The sequence below is a fragment of the Amblyomma mixtum genome, chromosome 1 (assembly GCF_055824585.1).
Source record: "Amblyomma mixtum isolate Tamu chromosome 1, ASM5582458v1, whole genome shotgun sequence".
In the NCBI taxonomy this organism is placed as follows: domain Eukaryota; kingdom Metazoa; phylum Arthropoda; class Arachnida; order Ixodida; family Ixodidae; genus Amblyomma; species Amblyomma mixtum.
The window spans coordinates 209,595,547-209,604,450 of NC_143012.1; positions in this window are offsets into that span (position 1 = coordinate 209,595,547).

Below are 8,904 nucleotides of genomic sequence, written 5' to 3' on the forward strand. Positions count from 1 at the left end.
GCTCAACTGCTGCGGCTCTTTCGTGTTGCAGCGCCCTTGGAATGCGGCCATGAACAGAAGCGGACGAGCGGAGCCTATTGTGAAGCCACGACTAGGCTCGTCTTCGGGGCCTCCCCCTTCGACGCCCCTGGCAGGTTCCAGATGAGACTTCAAAGCTGTAGGGGGCCGTCAGGACCATGCTCTGCAGTGAAGCGATGCCGTTAGATGAACTGTACGGAGCACTGACCGAACTTCTTGCAGCTTCGTGCAGAGGAGAGTCCTTGGTGTTCCGCGGTGAGCACGGATCAGGACCATGCAAATTGCAGGTGGTCCATCATGGTGGCAGACGCTAGTAGAAGTTTTCAGAAGTGTAGCAGCCGTGGCAGTGCAAGAGGATCCCTTTTCCGCTCCTCGACGGCGACCATAGTTGCAGGCGCCACGAGGCAGTCTTTGCTATGGGCAGGTAACAGCCGAACTGGTCGGCTCAACTGCTGCGGCTCTTTCGTGTTGCAGCGCCCTTGGAATGCGGCCATGAACAGAAGCGGACGAGCGGAGCCTATTGTGAAGCCACGACTAGGCTCGTCTTCGGGGCCTCCCCCTTCAACGCCCCTGGCAGGTTCCATGGTAGACCTTGCAGCGTCCGGGACCGTCAGGCACGTTGCGCACGGCTGGTTCTCGCTCGGAGGACACTCGGACCAGCGCGCAGCAGGAGGACCGGGGAAGAATCCTGTGGGCTCTCCAGTTTAAGAGCGGGACAGGCGTGGTCTCTGCTATGGCGAAGTAACAGCCGAACTGGTCGGCTCAACGGCTGCGGCTCTTTTGTGTTGCAGCGCCCTTGGAGATGAGATGCCACGTCATCAGAAGCGGACGAGCGGAGCTCATGTGAAGCCACGACTGGGCTCGTCTTCGGGGCCACCCCCTCAACGCTCCGGCCAGGTTCCGTGCGGACCGTCCATCCTCCCGCGGGCGTCGTCCCCGGCGAACGCTGCTCCGAGTCTTCCTCGCAGGACACAGTTGGGATGAGGATCAGCAGATGCGCATGACAGACTTGAGTGCGACGTCAGCCATGGAGGAGAGTACCAGTGGCCAGTGGAGCCACTGGTCCAGGCCGTGGCTCCCGGACAGCTGAGGCTGGCTTTCGATTCGCGCCCGCTTTTATAGCCACGTACTTCATCGTCTTCGTGTTTCTTGAGCGCCCTCTTCCGTGCTATTCGATAGACGAAAATGGCGCTCGAGGTGACGGCCCGTGCAGTTCAATATTGCCTGAAGAAGCTCCTCCTATGTATTTTTGCTCAGCAATTGTAAAATGAGTACGACTATAATTTTATTCGAGCCATATCCTGGCATTCTTCGCAATATTCTTTGTATTTTCTTGCATAGCCCTCCCGCTTCTTTTTCGTCGGGACTGTTGACAGAGGCTCATGAGGCGCGTGCCGGAAGTTGGAAACTACTGATGATGAATATTTTGACGACGACGAAGTAAGACTGCTTCCGTTTTAATGTTTTTTTATTCGGCAGAATGAGCAATCTTAACGGTGCTAACGTGGTCAACTGACTGCTGTTAGCGTACGCAAGTTGACCGCACCGTCCTAACAACGTTGAAAGCGGTTTGGTATCGTGAATCGAGGGTAAGAAATGGGTTTCTGCATCACGATAATGTAGAAAAGAGGAGAAAGAAGTTTAATCCATTTCGTTATGTACGCGAAATTTTCTACTTTTGTGTACGATAGTGAAGCAAAATTTATAAACCTATTTGAAATAAACACAGGATCATGTGCGCCGTTTTCTTATTCTTTTGCATCGACCAGTGTTTTCTAATTTCAGAGATTTAAGCCAGAACACTTGAGACTATGACCAGCTCATGCTAAAACATCCATTTAGGAGGATCAAGAACACAAATGGTGTGCGTGCAAAATAAACGTGAATGTACCTTGGCACCTATAAGGTCGTGCAGGAACGAGGAAATAGCATGCCTGAGCTGCACATCTTGGAAGCGCTTGAATTTGATTGCCCTTGTGAGACGCCAACATGTACCAACAATATTCTTCTTGTCGGGAGCTTTTCGTTTTTTGGCGCGGCGTTTTACAAAGGAAATTGAGAGTCGTCGGCATGAGTTGGTATACACCGGTCATGTAGTTGCTGTTCAAACACCAAGAAAATGACAGCAGTAGAAGATTCAGTAGCGGCATCCACCGTCAATAAATGAATCTCTCTGGACTGCATTTTAGAGCACGATGCACGTATTAGTGCGTCGTGTGCTGAACCTAGGGGCTGCTGCTGTTCACTTGTTGCCTAGCTCTGCAGTCTATGCTAAGGGACACATGAGCCAGCATCAAACAAAGGGGGTTTATTTGGTGCAATAAGCAACGGTAGGGGTCAGGTCCGGTTCTTTGTGTGCATAATGACAGACGTCAGCGTCCATACGCTTCGAATTGTCGCTAAATAAAGACGAACCATTGCTGTTCATTCCACGAAGCACGAATGCCGGCGTCACTCGTAATAAAAGGATTCAGAGAAAAGGTCATTCACACCCTGCGGACCTGCCCTTATAACTCAGGCTCTCAAATAGCGACGACTACACTCCTGCGCAGAGAAGTGTATCGGCTCCGCAGCCTACATGTCGCTAAAATATGCCTGGAGCAGTTCGGTCACGGCGCGACGCGCACTCAATCAATCAAGCTGTCGGGAATACTTTGGCATTGCATGATTTTGTCTACACAGGGAGGCGCGACACTGTATGCTGCGACGTGCGTCTTGCCAACCACGACCTAGCCTGTACTGTTGTCGTTTGAAGTAAAACGCGGTTCATTCCCACGAACCTTCTTGTTGTACAGCGGTGTTCAGTGATAATGTTGTCGACCTGCTTTTTAGTCATTCTTTCTCATCGTCGTGATGCTATAGGTCGTGGTTAAAGTCTCGCTATGCTCCTTAGAACTGTTTGTCGCGAGGAATGAAACCGCTATAGGTCAATTTAACTATTTGGTGGCTCGTTCTCCTGGTGGCTCTAGCTCGGGCGAGCAGTCGTATGTGCATCTCCGCAAGCCCAATTTCAGCCCGCTCTGGGAGAGACGTCCTAGCTTTGCAATCCAAGCCTCAGTTTTTGTATCCTAGTTGTCTTTTTTAGTAAATTTATTACATTTATATTCTTCCCTCCTGGTGTCGAACCTTCTTCCTTCTCTTCCTCGGTGAACGATTCGCCACGTCAGCACGGAAACGGGCCTGACTTTACTTTTTGCTGTTTTCGATTATGTCCAATATCCGGCGCCGTACCTGTACGTTTCTTTTTATAAATTATCGTTACCTAAAGCGCCTCATAAAGCAGTTTACGTGTGCCGCATTTTGTATACTTTTTCACGAGCCTCCAAGACCGGTGGTAAAGTTATTGAAAGTTAAAGAAGAAGAAAGGATGAAGAAGGATGGATAGCTGGGCGAGTTTGTAATAATACATCGTGGGAGGGAACAGCGCGAACAAGACGACAGACGAAGCAACAGGACACGAAGACGAGCGCTGACTCGAAACTGAATTTTTTATTGAAAAAAGAAATCATATATACATCATAATCACGTAAATAAACAGAGCAACGAGCATTGGTTAGCGGAATCAAGATCACCAATCGCACAATATGCCACGTGTTGAACTCCGAACAAAGGCACCCCTGAGAACCGAAATGAGACAAATCACGAATTATCTAAAAACGATACTTCTTTGTCAACTAATGCCAAAGAAGGCTGGCTGATACACTGTGATTCTTTCTTCCTTATGAAATAAGCTTCCATAATCTCCCTGGTGAATTTATCCCGTGAAGAAGAAAGCCTGGTCATAATCGATATAGGTTTGAGTTTTTTTTTATAGAAAGGTTGTGACTATTAAGCAGCGATTAATCTTTTCAGCACGTCCGTTGAGGCGGGCCAACTGCGTGGAACAAGACCACGAGGGCCAGGACGGAGTGTGCTGGAGACAAGACAGCAACGAGTAACAGAGGCGTAAACATATTTAGTTCAGGTTATTTATCTGTTCATTAATGAGGAAACCTGTTATCAGTAATTGCACTTCATTCACGATTTTTTCAAAGGAACACGTTTTTTAAGGGTTATTACCACGTTTGTAATCGTTCTAATATCGCTTAGTCATATCGTCTCTTGACACGCATAGTTTCCACAGTCAGTGACAGGCAGTCGAGATGTGTCAGTGCTTCAAAATATTTCTGTATCCCTCACTGACATGTATTCATCCCTATTCTATAACCACGTGTTTTTACAGCGACAGGTGTTAAAAGTGACACTGATAGCAAATTGAAGTTGGCCTGTACCAATAGTGTACCTCGTTTTAATCACAAAGAAACAACTCTAACTGAAAACGGAGCAGCTATAAAGGACCAAAAACGAAATAGGACAGGTGTCTCCATCAGCGGCCGATCTCGCAACTAAAATGCGTGCGTCGGCACAGATTTTCGGGCACAGATCCCAGAGGCTACGCTGCCGTGCCATTCCTTTTAAAGTGGTAGTAACCTATCCAGTGGTCATGGTGCTCGGCTACTGAGCCGGGGTTCCCGGCTTCAAACCCGACCGTGGCGGCCGCGTTTCGATGGAGGCGGAACGCCAAAGGTGCGTCCGTGGGCTGTGCGACGTCAGTGCACGTTAAAGATCCCCAGGTGGTCGAAATTATTCCGGAGTCCTCCACTACGGCACCTCTTTCTGCCTTTCTTCTTTCACTCCCTCCTTTATCCCTTCCCTTACGACGCTGTTCGGGTGTCCACCGAGATATGTGAGACAGTTACTGCGCCGTTCCCTTTCCTCAACACCAATTTTCATCCTCTTCGGTAAGGACCTCACAAGTTTTAATCACATGGCGGGAAGACATTTCAGTGCAATTTTCTCGGTGATAATTGCGTATTTTGCTTCCAGCGAAACGTCAGGACAGCCAGGTGGAGCCAGAGATTAAATTTTTATTGAGAATTATTAATGGACGCAGTTAGTCTCAGTGTCCCTGTAAGGGAATGTTTCTCGGTTCTGCGGAGTTGACGCCGCACGATGAAGCGTATGGAGGAAATGGGAGGGACCAGCTGCACCACCCAACGCTGATTGGTCAGCAGGCAGGGACGTCTCGCATGACGTCACTGCAACGTGCAACGCTGGGTGGTCGGGGTGCAGTGACGACACGAGTGATAGTATAGTGACGTCTCGCGCACTGTATTAGAGCAGGAAAATAGTAATGATTGCATAATATGATATCTACTACCGATAATAGCTGTCGTTGAATCTTGTGTTACACAGTAGCAACCATCTGGTGTGTTATTTTGAATACTTTTTAATCCTTTTTTTTTCATCTGCTTTATGAACCCTTCTGTACCGTTTAACTCACTGCCCCCCCCCCCCCCCCCCCCCCCCCCCCCGAGCGTAGAACAGCTTGTGCAAACACATTTAAGGGAAATCAGAGAGGCAGTAAACCGCTGAATGGAGCCAATAACGCTGTCGGGTCATGCTCTTAAAGGCGGAGCTTAAGGAAGATGGTACCCAGAATGCCTCCAAGACAGCTTTTTTTAAAAGTAGGAGCAATTAATAACAATGAATACTTCGTTTCATGGAGAACATGTCCAAAAAGTAGCACGCTGTTTCACAAGGAATTCAAAACTGGCGCCGATGACGTGTACACGCTCAAGAAAGTGGGCGTGGCTTCTAAAAGGTTCAATAGTTTGTCTACGCAAAATTTTCACTTTAAATAACATAAAACAACTAATAAAATAATTTTTGCATAAAATTGGAAGAAATGAACGAAATGTTTTTTTTTTGTTTTAGTAGTTGCAATATTTGTCGCTAGTGGAGATCGCTAGTGGAAATTAGTACGTCAGTGTGGACCTCAACGTGGCCAGCACTAAGCTGCAAGTGGAAGTGCCGCGAAAATCGGTGGCGTGGTGTACGAAGCCTCTTTTGATATTTTGATTGATACTTTCAGGCGCTTGCAGCACTGGAGCCTTCATGTGGAACGCAGAACGATGACGAGTCTCAATTACTTGTTCCTTGGTTTCTGTGGCTGTTGGCTTCTCTCATATTTATAACGAGCCCCTCATTCCCCTTTCCTTGTCTGCTTAATTGCTTAACGAGGACCTCGGTTCTGGCAGCCTTGACGCCATAGGAAGCATAAGAGGGTTCTCACGCAGCTTCCACCCTCGCCGTTCGATGACGTTCTACGTCACATCAGCGGTAACTCAGGACGTGCTACGTCCGCCGCTTATGAACGTGGGTGGCGCTGGTGAACACTCCCAAGGTTAGGTTATTTGTAAACATAAATACCCCCGAAAGCAGAAGGTTTGACAGCCGTCGCCGTAGCTCAGCGGTAGAGCACCGGACGCGTAATTCGGAGGTCGTGGGTTCGGATCCCACCGGCGGCATGTGGTTGTTTTTTCTTATGCTTTTCTAATCTATTAGCTTTAAGCGATACCATATTCAGTAATATAAATTGATCAACACCCGAGAATAAATAAATTAATTAAAAATCCCCTGTGCCCCTTGGTTTCTGTGGCTGTTGGCTTCTCTCATTGTTCTGGTGAAGGTATTCCTAGACATTTGCGCAGTAAAATGTGCTGTGTACGACGCAGTTAGCTTCTACAATGATGTCAACAAAGCAAGTAAGCAAGTTCTCGAGGCACTAAGTACGGTGGCTAGATCAGTAGGTTTGCCGACCGACAAGGGGCAAAGCGTAGTTGTCCGCCTCTGCTTCATGAGTGCCTGGGTGTTGAGTATGCTTGATGTCACCTTTCATTTTTCCCGTTTTCTCTCGTTTTCACCCTCTTCTTTCACCCTAATCTGGAGTAGCATGTCAGGCTCATAACCAGGCAGACCTCTCCTTTATTCATTAAAGTCTCTATCCGCTTCATGACAACGTGACTGACGCCGCTGCACTACGCCCGGCGCTTGGGTGCAGATTGTCTGCTACTCGTCGCGGTTGCATGCATTTGGCTTTTCGCGCACCCCAATTTTGGCTCACAACGTTACTGATTGTGTCGAGCATCACTAGACACTATAGGGCTGAAGCGGACATTCGCTATTTGGCAATGAAACGCTAAAGGTAAGAGACAACAGCTACTTTATTTCCTTCTTTCCGTCGGCTCTTGCACTATGCAGTTCGCAACACACTCGATCTTTACGGTAAAAATGAAGAAAAGAAGCTTATGGACAGCTTATAACCGGCGAGAAAGAGGCTGAAAGTTTCATTGCTTTCGTACGGTGGTGTCTCAAATTGTTTAGGAAATGCAAGCTGTTCACCGTCTGGTTAACATGTAAGTAATGCACTCCGCCTTGTGTGTGAATGCAACTCCAAGGAGCAGTTCATCGAACGGGACATTTGTCACTGAAAGTAATGCTTTTATTTTAGACTATCAAAATCATTTATCTAGCATGCTATGCATCGCAAATGCTATGGGGAGTGCTAGCGTTTATTATTTTTTTTTTTTGGGGGGGGGGGGGGGGCGCAGCCGTTCAAGCTGTGGCCGCGGCGATATATGCCAGCCTGTGAAATTGGGAGCTTCCTATACCCACCTGCAGCTTTGGACAGCTTCGCGTTGCTTGCACATTCGCTCGCTTGGTTAGTGTGACAAAGCATAGGCGAGTTTGCCTGACCACTCAGCTCTTTCCCGCGGCGAGGGGTTTCCCAAGGAATTGAAATTAAGGGGGAAGGGGGGGGGGGGTGTTCAAGGTAGAGGAGAAGCGGTAGTAATTTTTATTTGCGCCGTTAATGTGTCGCGTAGGAATATCAGCATTTATGACGAACACTCACGGCAAGGATAACAAAACTTCCCTGTCGATTGTGGGCAAAAAAAAAAAAACGCGTTATGAATTAAGGGTTACCTTCAGAAAGACAAGGGGAGCCTTTTCATCACATTGGGAGGCGCCAGTAGCAATCTTTATGTTAATAGGTAGGCTTTGTAAATGGTCTTCTAATAATCTATTTAAAATGCAGGGTGGTAAATGCTTAGCATTCTTGCGGAAAATGTTATCATAGACATGTCATCATAGCACTACCTGAAAGGTATGAATGAAATCGAGGCCAGTGGACTCCAAAAAAAGGAGGTCGGCTGGCAACAAAAAGCGAACAAGGAACGATGGAAACTTGAGTCATGTATCCGTAGGTACGTCTGAACAGTGAGGAATTTAAATTTAGATAATAAAGGTGGAATTCGTGCTTCACGGTAAAAAACGTTGTTAGCTTCAAATTTGGGGAGGCCGAGGCACAACCGTAGACCCTCCCGCTCCAAAAAGAACGAGCAGGCGAATTTTTTAAGCAGCGATAACAGAAAACAGCACAGATCAAAATTCTAAAATTGGTCGGACGTAGTAGTAGTAGTAGTAGTAGTAGTAGTAGTAAAAGACTTTTAATCAACCATAATTTACAGGCCGAGCATTTCGACCGCCTGGGCGACCAGAAGCCGCTGTTCTTCTTCCCCTTCAGCGCCAAGCCAGTCGAGCCAGGTGGTGATGGATAGAGAGGGTGGGGGGAAGGAACCCGACTGCTGAGCAGCCGGGCAATAGAATAGGCAATGGGCCAGGTCCGCATAGATACAGGGGCAGTTGGGACAGGAAGGGTCCGATCGATAGCGATAGAGGAAGAGGCGGGACGGGGTGATAACTGCATTCATCTGAATGTGCCGAAGAAGGCGAGACTCCGGCACCGTGAGTGATGGATGAGGGGGAGGGTAAAGGCGTTTGTCGAGGCGGAGCTCAAGGTAGACCTCTTTTATGGTGCGGCGAAGGGTGAGTCTCCCACCGTCCTCCGAGGGCTTGGGCCAGGGGATCAACGGTGCCCGGAAAAGTGTGTCGCGGGCGAGCTGATGGGCCAGCTCATTGCCGTCAATCCCTGAATGCCCAGGGACCCAGCGGAGGAAAACGATGGAAGGCTGCAGTGCGGAGACCGCTCGTTCGACCTCCTGT